We start from the raw sequence: 16,948 nt of genomic DNA on the forward strand, positions 1-16,948 counted from the left end.
ACCTCAAAGTTAATGGTGTAGTGTTTGCTCCGGGCCAGCAGGGGCAGGGTCGAGTGACGGGTTTACTGTAGCTGTGTGAGTTGTGAGTTCCTCATTGCTGCAGAGAGCTCGAACCTGAAACACTGTCTCCTCATTTCTCTCCTGTTTTACAGGATTCAATCTGTTCACCACGGTGCCGTTGCCACGGTACCCGTTACACATACCCTCTATTTAGGACGAATTGACCATTCACAAAGATCCGCCCCCTTTAGTTACTGTTGCTATGTCTGACAAGCCATGCCGATCTCTCGCCACACATCATGTTCTCACCAAGCGGCAACCTCCCCGTTTCTCGTGAAGCCAATACGGAAGTGAATTAAACTGCAATTCATCGACTGGCCGCTAGGGACAGGCTGCAGAAGTGAGCAGAATCTCCTTGACCGTCATGTTAAATTAGCCAAGTTTACAGCAGGAAAAAACATGTTTACAGTCTGGTTCATATTGTGATTTTGGTCTATACTGCGAATTTTGCCCTTCATGACAACTCTGGGGGGGGTGAATTTTTTTTATAGCTCATCTGTTTAAATTATATTAAGCCTTAAAGTTCTGCATAATTAAGGGCGTGGTCACTTGAGTGACAGGTAGATGCCGCTGCTGTCTGTGAGCTGTTATGTTACCTCAGCAGCTCATTTCAGCCGCTGAATTTGGCATCTCAGTCATATTTGTGCTTTTTTCTGGATTATTTTATACAATATATGGCTTGTTGCATACTCGAGACAGATGTCAGTCTTTGTACATGTGCTAAGCATAGAGTATCTAAGATAAATAGCTATTGTGGGCATGGTTTCAGCAACAATGCGCATGGGCTCCAACTTCGTCCCGCCTCTTTGCCCATTTTCAGTTGTCCGGGAGTGAAGTGCGGTGACGCGCAGCTACACTCAAAAAAATAACTTGTTGGTCTAACTTAATTCAATTATGATACCTATTTCCACACAGTTGAACTGATTTATTTGAACTTAAGCTAGGTTAATTGTACTGATGAGTAAAATTCATCCTAATTGAATGAGATCACACCAGTTTCATTTGACATATTCTGTGAATGTTTCCTGAACATAATTCATTCTTGTTGATCCAACCAGTGCTATTGCAATTCAGACTGGTGCCCTTGTGCAGTGTTGCTCAAGCTTTTAAGGAAATGGAAAGACCTGTTAGTATTTAAGTGTTTAATGTTTAGTTATTTTGAACATTTAAAAGAGTTTGTAGCGTATATATATATATATATATATATATATATATATATATATATATATATATATATATATATATATTTGTTACCATCGTGGTGAAGATGTGCGCTTGTGCTTAGGTTGTGAATAGCTGTTGTACACAGACATACATGTTTCATGACCGTTGAGAGGGATAAAGCTGATGACCATATGTAGACTGTGTAAATTATGTGCTGGCCCTCAAACTAATTTATTTATATTTCTATAAAAAACTAAACTAAAATAACACTTTTTCATATGCTAAGTAACATTTATAGCATGCAAGTAATGATCAGGTAAAGAACTTCTCATCACTGGCTTAAGCACAGTTAAAGCTTGTTGAGAACAACATAGATTTATTTCATGTAGCCACCCATTGCCTAACCACAAGGTCTACACTTCAGCATAATGGTAACCTCAAAAAAAATCGACATAAACTCTTTTAAATGTCAAATATAACTGAACATCAAACTTTAAAAGGTATTTCCCTTTACTAAAAAACACATTAAACAGCACTTAAGTTCAACATTTACTGTCCTGATCTTTCCCCACGCAAAGCATGCTGGGAACTAGAAATCCACTGCCCAGTTTCAATCAATGCAACATAAATGATTCATGTCGTCCCAACACAAATGGTTTAGGTTAACCTAACATTTTGCAAATTTAATTTCATTTAACATAATACAATTGAGTGCAAATGCCAATTAAGTAAGAAACTAAAGATTTGTGTTGGTTCAGCTTATTTTATTTAAATAAACTGAACAAGCAGCTAGAATCATTTTTTTGAGTGTAAGATGGCAGCGGCCTCATTTTCGCGTCAAAACTGCTGTTCAGAACTCTATGGGTGACGTCATGGACACTACGTCCATATTTTTTTACAGTCTATGGTTCTCAGTGAAAAATACATTGCGGAGCAAAGAGGACACTGACAACGCGTCGACAGACAAGACAGAGCAGGTTATAACAAAGTCTCAAATTTCAAATTTTGTCATTTTTAAAGAAACGTAAACAATAAAAACTGTTTTGTTTCAGGGTGTTATTTTAGCGCTCCTCCTCTCCTTCTCTCGCTAATAGCAGACTAACGGTTGGAGGGGAGTGGTTTAAGCGTTACAACCCAAGCCGTCACACTGACGTCATCAGAGAAGGAACGCCATTCCAGTAACTTTTCAGATTTTGATTAAAGATTACCACAACAAACCTTGTTTATTTTCCTGTGTATTAACTTGCACGGATTAATTGTTCACCACAAGCCTAATAAATATGCAATAACAAAGTAATCGGGGTCAATTTTGATTTCATGCTGACTATATGGGTATTTCACCAAGAATTCAAACTGCCACTCACGCAAGTGGCAGTTTGAATTCTTGGTGAAATACTATTTAAATAATTGTTGTCTGTGATGGAAAAATTACTAATAAAAGAGCATGAGACTACATCTTGTGTGCAGAAAGCATTTATATCCCAATATAAAATGCAAAAATAGTATTGTAACAACCACCCGAATAAAAGGGCATTAAAAGTATTAAAGCAGTGTAGGAGTTCATAAAGAATGTTTTATACATCATAAAAAGTAGAAGTACGTCGAGTATTTGGGGTTTGTTGGACCCACATTTGAACTTTCCTTCATTAAAAACATGGTTCCTCTCATGAGATTTTGTCACACTTTAGAAATCTGAAAATCAGGAAATTTCCACACAGAAACTAAGGCCTGGTACTAGAGCACAAATGACATTTGGAACAAACATGCACACAAATAACTGCAACAGAGAGCATTTCTATAGAATCTGGAATTATTATTGAAATAAATGTGTGACTACAATTGTTACAGAGACTCTGACAGGAGGATGTTAGTGAACCAAAACACAAGACGCAAGTGAATGTAGTGATCATGCAATGATATCAGAGTTATGGCAAGAATAGAAGTCTGAACTTAATCTCACTGATTCTTGAGAGAAGAGACAAAACATGTTTGAGATGTTAGTTTTTATTATTTCATAACACATTATTATAAACTGATATATTTGTAGACAAAGGTCTCAGCTAATGAACAGGTTTTTCTGAAAATGTTTTCTTCTAAAAATGTACTTCAGAACTTAATTTGTGTCAACTCCGTCAGACACATTAAAAAGATGCTATTTTAATTTGATCATCAACAACAGTGTAAAATACACATGACAAATATACAGCAGTAGTAGTAAAGTGAGATCTGTGTGTCTCTGAGAGAAATATAAACAATAAAGCCTTAAAAATAAGAGTTTTACAAATCTGACACTGAAAGAGAAGCTCAAATAATCATCAGTATTTATTATGACAAAAACACACTTGAAGAACCTTTAAAGTTCAGCGTTCTGCTTCAGATTTAAGCACTTCCTGAAAAAGATGAACATGTAAAGCCATAAATGAATCAATCTCACCAATATTAATATATGCTGAATCAGTCATCATCAATCATGTACCTGATGTGTGAATATGTGCTTGATCTCCTTCAGCTCTTCTGGATCTGATGTGATAAAGCACAAGAATGACAGTAGCCACGCCCACCAGAGCAGAGAGGACCAATCGGATCACAGCTTCAGTAGGACCACAACAGTGGACTGAGGAATAAAAACATCAAAGTGAGATCAGCTCAGTCAATAAACGCTAATATCATCAGCGCTGCCGTACCTGAACATGTGTGACAGAGTTGAGTGATGTTCAGATGTTGAGTCTGGTGGCTGATGGGATTGTTCAGCACACAGCTGTAGGTGTTTTTATCCTGATATTCCACCTCCAGAGGTAGAGAGAGACTGATGCTGAGATCAGACGCACTGATGCTGGACAATGAACTGTTTCCTTTGTACCAGGAGAGAGTCACATGACTCACATTCACCACTGAACACACCAATGAACATGATGATGATGATGATGATGAACATTGTGAAGAGTTACTGCTGATGACAGGAACAGGCAGACGAGCTGAAAACATGAGAGAATAAAGAGAAATGAGGATGAATGAAGAGATTCAAGAAACATCCAGAGGAACCAAGATGATCAAAAGTAGAGCATTTAAAACTATTGAATAGAAAGTTAAATATAAACCTGCTGTTCATGTGAAAGTAAGAGAATTAGTCATTTGAACTCATTAGTCATGATAAGATACTTCTTTAGATCTAGCTGTAATAAATAAAACACGTGAAACTGATATTTAACTCACCGTAGACAATGAGACGAATATAAGAAGAGTGTCTTCTGAAAGTCAATAGTTCATAAACTCCAGTGTGTTTCATTGTGATGTTTGTGATGGTCAGAGATCCAGTTTGACTGTCCAGCTTCAGTCTGTCTCTGAATCTCCCATCAAGAACATCATCATTTACAGTGAATCTGTCGTCCCATTTATTGATTTCAGCTATTACAGTGTTTCCAAACCACCACTGAATCACATCATCATCCTTCATTTCAGTAAGATCAGAGTTTAGAGTGACTGAATCTCCCTCCGTCACTGACACTGAAACAGGGTTTGTCACAGATAAACAAATTATAATGGTTTATTAAATTAAATAGTTTAACATTTAAATTTGAAATAAACAATATCATAAAACAGCAAAAAGAAATAAAATGATGTATGAATTCATTTTAACTTTGTCATTAAAAAAAAATTAAACTCACCAATAACATCAAGATAGAAATAATACCACTTAGAGTTGATCTGTAGGTCATAACTTCCAGCGTGTTTCATTGTGATGTTTGTGATGGTCAGAGATCCAGTTTGATTGTCCAGCTTCAGTCTGTCTCTGAATCTCCCATCAAGAACATCATCATTTACAGTGAATCTGTCGGCCGTTACATTGATTTCAGCTATTAAAGTGTTTCCAAAAATCCACCGAATCACATCATCATCCTTCATTTCAGTAAGATCAGGGTTTAGAGTGACTGAATCTCCCTCCTTCACTGACACTGAATCATCAAACACACACATGGAGAACAAACAGAAACAGGTTCAACACAGACACTTAAGACACTCATTTATGAAAGTAAATAGTTTGAAATGTATAAAATGAATGTCATCATTAAACAACAGCAGCAAAATTGAGTTTGGATTAATAATTGAATCTTTGTGATGATTAAAATATAAAATGTGAAAATAATATTTAACTCACCAGTGACAGCGAGATAGAAAGAATCACTCTTATATTTGGTCTGTAGATCATAATCTCCAGCGTGTTTCATTGTGATGTTTGTGATGGTCAGAGATCCAGTTTGATTGTCCAGCTTCAGTCTGTCTCTGAATCTCCCATCAGGAACATCATCATTTACAGTGAATCTGTCGGCCGTTACATTGATTTCAGCTATTACAGTGTTTCTAAACCACCACTGAATCACATCATCATCCTTCATTTCAGTAAGATCAGAGTTTAGAGTGACTGAATCTCCCTCCATTGCTCTCTTCTCTTTAATACCAAACACTCCTGAAGAACAGAGTTTTTCACAGATTAAAGCTTTAAAATCTCTTGATGTTGGTTTGATAATCTTCACTGAAATACGTTTAATCATGTAAATGTGACGTGAATAATATTCTGCAGCAGCACAAAGACAAATTTTACATTGGTTTTTTTTCCCATGGTATTGAAAATGGTATCGAATATCGGTTCTTTTCAAGATATCGTATTGAAGTTAGAAATTGCAGTACCATGACAACACCACAGCCTATATATTTACTCCACGAACTAACTCTACAAACATGGAAAAGAGGGATAGATGGACCTCTCGACCTTACGCTGAGGAGAAAATCCAGCGCAACTTTGAGCAGACCAAGCAAAACATGATTATTGCTTCAAACAATAGTATAAAGCTATTCAAAACATCATTCAATGTAAACTGTGATAATCTTAATTAATAATCGCAATTACGCAATTTCAAGGGAATAATCGACAGTTATTTGTCATAATCGTGCATCCCTAAACTGAAGCCATAAAAACACATTTGAAACTCACCATCCAGACGCCACAAACAGAGCAAAACTAACTTGAGAAACATTTTCTTCATCGGTTCACTGAAAAGCCCACGATAGTAACTCTTAAAATGTCTGAAAACCCTCAGATTGATCTGAAACACACTGAACTGTGATATTTATCTGGTTGTGTGTGAATCCTCCCCCATCCTCAGTTTCCGTTCACACGTTCATCTGCTTTAACATCACAAAAATCAACAAGCTTCTGCTGATCTTACATTTTCAAATGAATTCTGGGCCTGAATGAAACTAACAGCAGAAGAGTGAAATATTGGACTAGATATCTGAATCTACTGGTGTGTTATTTAGTGCTGTGAGCTGTCAATCATATTTGACCTGTGGCTCTTATTTGACTGTTGATGGATTCACTTTATTTCAGTGTAAAGATGTTTTGTGTGGAGTGGAAGATTGTGATCTTATTAGCAGGAGAGAAAATGAAGTAATGCTTCAGCCACAAACTGCTGACTCGAGCATCAACCACAAACATCCAACAGACGCTGTTTATCCACCGACAGATCAAACGAGTCACTCTGATGTTTGAACAGATAAAATAAAAAGGAAAAACCACTGCAGCGTCCATTTTGACTCAAAAGCCAGTAAGTCACATGTATAATGTTTGCCTGTGTTGAGTTACTAGATCCAGGAAGTGTGCCCATATTAGCCGGTTCTGTCGACACTGCAGAATTGAACTGTTTCAGGTTGAACTTCCTCAGCTGGTGAAGGAAGTACAGTCTCTGCTGGGACTTTTTCAGCTGGAGTCTATGTGTAACTCCCACTTCAGGTCCTGAGAGATGGTGGAGCCCAGGAACCTGAATGACTCCACTGCTGCCTCAGTGCTGTCCATGATGAAGAGTGGGAATAATGCTGGAGTGTTTCTCCTTAAGTCCACTATCATCTCCACTGTTTTGAGTGTGTTCAGCTCCAGGTTGTTATGACTGCACCAGACGGCCAGCTCTTTAACCTCCTGTCTGTAAGCAGACTCGTCCTGCAATGTCCATCAGGTAGGCCAGCACCAGTCTGATGGGCGGCTCTTGCTCTCGCTCTGGCTGATGTGTGCGCGCTCTTCCACCCTTTATGATGTCATACAGAGCCATACTCGAAAAACTTTCCCAAACTTATATGAACAATGAAGGAGTGTATTTGGTATTTTTTTTAAACTTTGGCCATGTTTAGCATGTTAATCCAACTCTTTAACTGTGTTAATAAGTCAGAATACATGAAATAGCATTAGACACCCTCTTTAAAGCTGCAATCCGTAACTTTTGGCGCTCGAGGAAGTATATTGTAGCCGGAGCTACTTCTCTCTGTTTCTATGACGAGTCACGCAGTTACTGTGAAACTCCGCAGCGGCTTCCTACCAGACCGGTCTAAAATAGTCAGAATATAAACTCTTATTATAAGTGTACCATAATGATTCAGGGTAAGACAAAAACACGGTTTGGAAAATGGATTCATGTTGTACATTCTCATTATATAGTTTTTGTATATTTTGAACACAAAAAAAAGTTACAGACAGCAGCTTTAAATGAATAAATATTTTGATAAATAGCGTTGTGTATTGCTCATGTATGTTTATTGCCAGCGGGAGCTTTAAGTGTTCATGAGAGAGACTGCCTGAGGAAAGAAACTGTTCCTGTGCCTGTGTTCTGGTGTTCAGAGCTCTGTATCGTGACCAGACGTGTGAGAGGTCCAGAGGGATTCTGACTTACTTATGATTTGAGTCATCGAATATTATCGGCTAATCAAGTACGTTCATATATATATTATGGTCATGTTTTTTTTGTAAACTGTTACTGTAACATCCTTGTTTTGTTAATGTTGCATAATTAAGTGATCGAAATGATCACCTGCACCATCGACGTCCGCGTTATGTTCATCATTCCTGTCGTCACTATTTCTCATCACGCTGCCTGTCATCCTCATCTATTTCATCTATCTGGTCTAACCGCTCGGATACTCGCTAGGATACTGTATCCTGTGATCCACCTCTGACTGATTTACATACACGCAATGTGTGCGCGTTTCATCTCGCATTAACTGTCGTTCTCTCACGGATAAGGCCACTGCGCTTTCCGCGTTACTAATGGAAAAAAACCTTGACTTCCTGCTGCTCGCTGAAACATGGCAAGTTCCTAACGACTATTTCCACCTAAATCTCCTCACCCCGTCTGGACACACCTGGCCAAACCTTAACATCTAGAGGTGATGGTCTGGCTGCTGTCTACCGCAGCAATATCCCACTTAACACAATTGATCTTCATGTGACAAAGTTTTGAATATCTAGTTCTCAAAATATCTGGTACTTCTCCATAGCTTGTAATTCTCCTGTATCGTCCACCCAAATCAATGTCTAATTTTTTCAGTGAACTGCATGAACTGTTATACACATTGATAGTGATTGTGCAGATTCCCGTGAACTCATATCAGTGTTTGAATGTTTCAATCTCGTACAGCATGTTGATTTTCCTACACACTCAAAAGGTCATACACTGGATTTAGTCTGTACTGCTGGTTTACGTAATGTTTGGCTCTCCAATTGGACTTTCTGATCACCTCTTCATTGAACTAAACTGTGTAATGCCTCTTCCCCGCCTCAGGGTAAAATCCACCATAACCTAACCACAATTCTATCAATCCATTACTGTTTTCTGAATCTGTACAAAACACATCTGTCCAATATTACTGTACACACTAGCGCCCCTGAAATCCTTGCCAAATATAATGCCCCCATTTCCAATGCCCTTGATATACACGCTCCTCTTAAATGTAGACTTGTATCTTCTACACATACATCTCCCTGATTTACTCCTGCACTTCGCAAACTGAAAACTACTATTTTCCACCTTGAACGCCTTCACAGGAAAACCGGTTTGAATGTGCATCTTATTGCCTACAAGGAACAAATACAGTTATACAAATCCGCTCTAAATACTGAACGCTCCAGCTACTACTCATTACTAATGCATCCTCTCGTCCTAAAACACTGTTTTCTGTGGTCAATAAACTCACCAACCCTCCTGCACCTGTCATGAGTAACTCAGCGGACCTCTGTGAGTCATTCTTACACTTCTTCCAAAATAAAATAAATCGCATATATGATCTCTTTTCACCTACTAACTCCTCTCACCCCTTGCATGACTTCTCCTCTGATTTTGTACCTGGTACTTTCACTGACTTTAACCCTCCAACCCCTGCTTTTATCTCTGAGCTAATCAAGAAATCAAATCCATCTTTCTGTCGTCTTGATCCTGCTCCTACTGCTTTACTTAACTGTCATCTCACTGCCTATTTCACTTCTCATTTCTCAACTACTCAGTGCTGGTATTGTTCCTCTGAAATTAAAAACTGCAGCTGTCACACCTGTCTTAAAGAAACCTGGTCTGACATGGTCAATTACAGACCAATCTTGAATCTTACGTTTCTTTCAAAGCTGCTTGAAAAAGTTGTTGCCGCTCAACTTCAATGGTATTTGTCATCTCACAACCTCTATGAATGTTTCCAATCTGGCTTTCGCACTCACCACAGCACTGATCATCAATGACTGCTGTCATTTATGTGTTATGATATTGTAAAGCGACCTTGAGTATGCAGAAAGTCGCTATATAAAATAAGCTGATTATTATTAATTATCATTAGAAATGAATGGTTTTCCTTGTTTCAGTTCAGAAGTAGATATTGGGTTTAATGTTACACACTCATATGACATTCTTCAAAAATATCATTAATTTCTAGAGCTGGACATTTTAATAAGGATCAAATGACTGTGTTCAGCTTTGAGAATGAAACCAGCCTGTTTGTTCCTCAGTATCTTCATGTTTCACTCTGAATGTTTCTTCATGTATGTGGTGTTTGTTAAATAAACACTCTGAAAATTAATTGTATGAACTGGCGTGTAGCTTCTTTATTTCTAAAGCTCTCTAATTTAACGTGCTTAGCTTCTCTAATACTCTTTTATTCTACCCCTGTAACGTTGGCTATCATCCACTTGTATATTTTGTACTACTGCCATCTAGAGGACAATAACAGGAACAACAACTAATGTCTTCAGTCTACAGTATAATAACAATATAATACTACAATATAATAATTTTGCCACTCAGTGGGCGTAACCGCAGTTGTATCGGTTGTTATGACAGCGTGAATGCCGCGAAAAACACACAAAACGCTTCCAAAACGGGAAAGAGCTTTGCGATTGACTGTACAAATAGCTTTGACACAAAACCTGAGGTATATATTTAAAAACTGCTGAAAGCTACAGAAAAAAGAAGCAAATGTATCGCTGTAATTCACAGAAACAGCTGGACTCCAGCAGAGAAACATGGATTTGCAGTTATAATTTTGTGTCAAATTGTTGGATTTTGAGGTAAAATCATACCGTATATATTGTATTGTTATATTGTGTTGACAACTGATCAGTTAAAAATTAACCATCTTATATTCTGCATAATTGAGTGTTTTTAAATAGGCTAAACACTGACCAAAAACTAAAGTTTAAACTAAAACTAAACTAAAGTTTTAGGGCTGGACGATATGACGATATATAACATTGATATAGGCTAAGTGATTACTGGATTTAAACCTACCAATATTGTAGTTATATAAAATATTCACAGGCAGATTTGCTTTATGTATTTCCCCCGCGTCGAAATCAGGCACATATAAATGTCAGGAAACACGATTCCTGGCTGCTTGTCAATATCCATGGATTAGGTTTAGGTTTAGGTTCTAGGACGAATTGACGTTCGCAAAGACCCGCCCCCTTTAGTTACTGTTGCTATGTCCGACAAGCCATGCCGATGTCTCGCCACACATCATGTTCTCACGCAGTGAAAAATACATCGCGGAGCAAAGAGGACACTGACAACGCGTACACAGACAAGACAGAGCAGGTTAAAACAAAGTCTCAAATTTCAAATTTTGTCATTTTTAAAGAAATGTAAACAATAAAAAAAGGGTTTTATTTTAGCGCTCCTCCTCTCCTTCTCTCGCTCATAGCAGACTAACGGTTGGAGGGGCGTGGTTTAAGCGTTACAACCCAAGCCGTCACACTGACGTCATCAGAGAAGGAACGCCATTCCAGACCGGAAGTAACTTTTCAGATTTTGATTAAAGATTACCAAACAGTTTTTTTTCTTCTGTGTATTAACTTGCATGGATTAATTGGCCACAAGACTAGTAATATGTGCTAACAAAGTAAACAGGGTCAATATTGATTTCATGCCGACTTTAAGCGCATGTGGCAGTTTGAATTCTTGGTGAAATACCCATTTAAATAATTATTGTCCATGATGTGATGGAAAAATTACTAATAAAAGAGCATGAGACTACATCTTGTGTGCAGAAAGCATTTATATCCCAATATAAAATGCAAAAATAGTATTGTAACAACCACCCGAATAAGAGGGCATTAAAAGTATTAAAGTATAGTGTAGGAGTTCATAAAGAATGTTTTATACATAATAAAAAATAAAAGTAAGTTAAGTATTTGGGGTCTGTTGGACCCGCATTTGAACTTTCCTTCATTAAAAACATGGTTCCTCTCATGAGATTTTGTCACACTTTAGAAATCTGAAAATCAGGAAATTTCCACACAGAAACTAAGGCCTGGTACTAGAGCACAAATGACATTTGGAACAAACATGCACACAAATAACTGCAACAGAGAGCATTTCTATAGAATCTGGAGTTATTATTGAAATAAATGTGTGACTACAATTGTTACAGAGACTCTGACAGGAGGATGTTAGTGAACCAAAACACAAGACGCAAGTGAATGTAGTGATCATGAAATGATATCAGAGTTATGGCAAGAATAAAGTCTGAACTTAATCTCACTGATTCTTGAGAGAAGAGACAAAACATGTTTGAGATGTTAGTTTTTATTATTTCATAACACATTATTATAAACTGATATATTTGTAGACAAAGGTCTCAGCTAATGAACAGGTTTTTCTGAAAATGTTTTCTTCTAAAAATGTACTTCAGAACTTAATTTGTGTCAACTCCGTCAGACACATTAAAAAGATGCTATTTTAATTTGATCCTCAACAACAGTGTAAAATACACATGACAAATATACAGCAGTAGTAGTAAAGTGAGATCTGTGTGTCTCTGAGAGAAATATAAACAATAAAGCCTTACAAATAAGAGTTTTACAAATTTGACACTGAAAGAGAAGCTCAAATAATCATCAGTATTTATTATGACAAAAACACACTTGAAGAACCTTTAAAGTTCAGCGTTCTGCTTCAGATTTAAGCACTTCCTGAAAAAGATGAACATGTAAAGCCATAAATGAATCAATCTCACCAATATTAATATATGCTGAATCAGTCATCATCAATCATGTACCTGATGTGTGAATATGTGCTTGATCTCCTTCAGCTCTTCTGGATCTGATGTGATAAAGCACAAGAATGACAGTAGCCACGCCCACCAGAGCAGAGAGGACCAATCGGATCACAGCTTCAGTAGGACCACAACAGTGGACTGAGGAATAAAAACATCAAAGTGAGATCAGCTCAGTCAATAAACGCTAATATCATCAGCGCTGCCGTACCTGAACATGTGTGACAGAGTTGAGTGATGTCCAGATGTTGAGTCTGGTGGCTGATGGGATTGTTCAGCACACAGCTGTAGGTGTTTTTATCCTGATATTCCACCTCCAGAGGTAGAGAGAGACTGATGCTGAGATCAGACACACTGATGCTGGACAATGAACTGTTTCCTTTGTACCAGGAGAGAGTCACATGACTCACATTCACCACTGAACACACCAATGAACATGATGATGATGATGATGAAGAACATTGTGAAGAGTTACTGCTGATGACAGGAACAGGCAGACGACGAGCTGAAAACATGAGAGAATAAAGAGAAATGAGGATGAATGAAGAGATTCAAGAAACATCCAGAGGAACCAAGATGATCAAAAGTAGAGCATTTAAAACTATTGAATAGAAAGTTAAATATAAACCTGCTGTTCATGTGAAAGTAAGAGAATTAGTCATTTGAACTCATTAGTCATGATAAGATACTTCTTTAGATCTAGCTGTAATAAATAAAACATGTGAAACTGATATTTAACTCACCGTAGACAATGAGACGAATATAAGAAAAATGACTTCTGAAACTCAATACTTCATAAACTCCAGTATGTTTCATTGTGGTGTTTGTGATGGTCAGAGATCCAGTTTGATTGTTCAGTTTCAGTCTGTCTCTGAATCTCCCATCAAGATCATCATCATATACAGTGAATCTGTCGTCCCGTTTATTGATTTCAGCTATTACAGTGTTTCTAAACCTCCACTGAATCATATCACCCTTCATTCCAGTAAGAACAGGGTTTAGAGTGACTGAATCTCCCTCCGTCACTGACACTGAAACAGGGTTTGTCACAGATAAACAAATTATAATGGTTTATTAAATTAAATAGTTTAACATTTAAATTTGAAATAAACAATATCATAAAACAGCAAAAAGAAATAAAATGATGTATGAATTCATTTTAACTTTGTCATTAAAAAAAATTTAAACTCACCAATAACAACAAGATTAGAGTTGATCTGTAGTCTATAACCTCCAGCGTGTTTCATTGTGGTGTTTGTGATGGTCAGAGATCCAGTTTGATTGTCCAGCTTCAGTCTGTCTCTGAATATCCCATCAAGAACATCATCATTTACAGTGAATCTGTCGGCCGTTACATTGATTTCAGCTATTACAGTGTTTTCAAACCACCAACGAATCACATCATCATCATCATCCTTCATTTCAGTAAGATCAGGGTTTAGAGTGACTGAATCTCCCTCCTTCACTGACACTGAATCATCAAACACACACATGGAGAACAAACAGAAACAGGTTCAACACAGATTAAGACACTCATTTATGAAAGTAAATAGTTTGAAATGTATAAAATGAATGTCATCATTAAACAACAGCAGCAAAATTTAGTTTGGATTAATAATTGAATCTTTGTGATGATTAAAATATAAAATGTGAAAATAATATTTAACTCACCAATGACAATGAGATTGAAATAATCTGTTTTAGAGTTGGTCTGTAGTTCATAATGTCCAGCGTGTTTCATTGTGATGTTTGTGATGGTCAGAGATCCAGTTTGATTGTCCAGCTTCAGTCTGTCTCTGAATCTCCCATCAGGAACATCATCATTTACAGTGAATCTGTCGGCCGTTACATTGATTTCAGCTATTAAAGTGTTTCCACCATCGCTCTCTTCACTTCACCAAACACTCCTGAAGAACAGAGTTTTTCACAGATTAAAGCTTTAAAATCACTTGATGTTGGTTTGATGAAGCTTCACTGAAATACGTTTAATCGTGTAAATGTGACGTGAATAATATTCTGCAGCAGCACAAAGACAAAAGATGATGAATGAAAAGAGAAATAGATTTATATATGGATCAGTAACTAAAAAAGACACTTTAATGTTTAATATCACACTAAAACTAATGCTGTTGAGTATCTGAGCTTCATATTTATAATATTTTATTTAATCAATCCATAATAACTGAGTTTAGAGCTGAATTCAAACTTGATCTGACAGTAAAATAGGCTAATAGGCATATTATCAAAATAAACGAAGATTATCATAGAATGGTCATCTGAAGTAAGCACCTTATGAACTGGGAATAAATACAAACTGCACAAAACTACACATGTACATATTTATTTGTATTATGATTTTTTTGCGGGTGGGACGTCCCCACCACTTTCTGCTTAACGCTGCTGCGGCCGGAGACTCTATTCGTTCCGGTGAAATCACAAAAGCGCAGACAATAATAAAGCCACCTTTGAAATAAAAGAGCCAAAACAAGCTCTTTTTCTCAGTTTATTAATGGTCAAATACACTCAGAATCAATGTCACAATGCCCATCTTGGTGAGTATTAAAGTAAACACAGTTCAGGAAGAATTTGTCCGTGCGTTCGTCATGTCTTAAAGGGACAGTAGCCGAATAAACGTGCCGCTCTCTATGTTGTTAAGTGAGTACGGGTTACATTTATTCACATTTTGTCATCATTTGTGTTCTACTGAAGAAACAAAGTCACCTACATCTTGGATGCGCTGGGGGTAAGCAGATAAACATCACATTTTCATTTTTGGGTGAACTATCCCTTTAAGGATTTTCAGTACATTTAGCATAGATGGGCTATAGCAAGTTATTGACAACATTATTTCTATGACACTTAATTTTTTGAACATGTACACAGGTTCTGTCTCGCGCACAGACGCGCGTGCGAGCCTCTGAAAGCATTTGGCTGCAGAAAGACGCGTTCGGCGTGTGCACTGCGCTCTAGTGGACTTTTGTTTTCAAGCACTCAGTTCACTCTCGCATAAGCTGTTTTCAGCACACACTGTTCGTGCCATCACAACAATTGGGCTGCACGTGGACGTCCGCAAACCCTCCTAATGACGAAAATTTCGTGATGCGGACGGTGCGCAGATGCCCGAAGTATACTTTGGGGCCCCAATCCGCCCAGGCCCATATGTACGTGTATATCCAGACGCTACGCCACTGACTTTGTTTCTTTATTCAATTTCTTACCTGATTACTACTGTTAGACCTACCTGAAAAAAGAAAGCAGTCTATTTAATTTATATCTTTATTCTATTGTATTTATTTGTGCTATTGTTAGTAATTTGTTAATTTGCTCTTATTTTATTACTGTTTACTTGTCTTTTTTTAATTCAATTTACCATTTGAAATCAAGCTTCTTTGTGCTGTGTGTAACAAAATTACCTAATTGTAAAAACAAATACTCTGAGTTAGCAAATATCTGAGATAATTGTAATGGTAACTGATCAACGTATATATATGAAAAAAGCTTAAAAGTTTTATCATATAAAGCATAAAATCTCATATAAATCTCTTCAGAAGAAACTTTTGATTGCCTAGACTTTCAATAGATGGACAAAAAAATATATATATTAAAAATATCTATATGACAGTATATACATTGTTTTTTTTCCCCATGGTATTGAAAATGGTATCGAATATCGGTTCTTTTCAAGATATCTTATTGAAGTTAGAAATTGCAGTACCATGACAACACCACAGCCTATATATTTACTCCACAAACTAACTCTACAAACATGGAAAAGAGGGATAGATGGACCTCTCGACCTTACGCTGAGGAGAAAATCCAGCGCAACTTTGAGCAGACCAAGCAAAACATGATTATTGCTTCAAACAATAAAGCTATTCAAAATATCATTCAATGTAAATTGTGATAATCTTAATTAATAATCGCAATTACGCAATTTCAAGGGAATAATCGACAGTTATTTGTCATAATCGTGCATCCCTAAACTGAAGCCATAAAAACACATTTAAAACTCACCATCCAGACGCCACAAACAGAGCAAAACTAACTTGAGGAACATTTTCTTCATCAGTTCACTGAAAAGCCCACGATAGTAACTCTTAAAATGTCTGAAAACCCTCAGATTGATCTGAAACACACTGAACTGTGATATTTATCTGGTTGTGTGTGAATCCTCCCCCATCCTCAGTTTCCGCTCACACGTTCATCTGCTTTAACATCACGAAAATCAACAAACTTCTGCTGATTTTACATTTTCAAATGAATTCTGGGCCTGAATGAAACTAACAGCAGAAGAGTGAAATATTGGACTAGATATCTGAATCTACTGGTGTGTTATTTAGTGCTGTGATCTGTCAATCATATTTGACCT

The 16,948-nt window shown here is 37.1% G+C and overlaps 2 long non-coding RNA genes across 2 annotated transcripts; both read right to left on the reverse strand.

The window, feature by feature from the left end:
- Positions 1–3,212: 3,212 nt before the first annotated feature.
- LOC125255719 lies at positions 3,213–4,033 on the reverse strand. The gene is made up of 2 exons (XR_007181971.1): positions 3,701–4,033; positions 3,213–3,614 (listed from the first exon to the last, which is right to left on the reverse strand). It is a non-coding gene; the product is annotated as an uncharacterized LOC125255719 (long non-coding RNA).
- An 8,061-nt stretch (positions 4,034–12,094) lies between these two features.
- On the reverse strand, positions 12,095–12,916 carry LOC125255703. Its single transcript, XR_007181967.1, has 2 exons — positions 12,583–12,916; positions 12,095–12,496 (listed from the first exon to the last, which is right to left on the reverse strand). It is a non-coding gene; the product is annotated as an uncharacterized LOC125255703 (long non-coding RNA).
- Positions 12,917–16,948: the final 4,032 nt, after the last annotated feature.

The sequence above is a fragment of the Megalobrama amblycephala genome, linkage group LG20 (assembly GCF_018812025.1).
Source record: "Megalobrama amblycephala isolate DHTTF-2021 linkage group LG20, ASM1881202v1, whole genome shotgun sequence".
NCBI lineage: Eukaryota > Metazoa > Chordata > Actinopteri > Cypriniformes > Xenocyprididae > Megalobrama > Megalobrama amblycephala.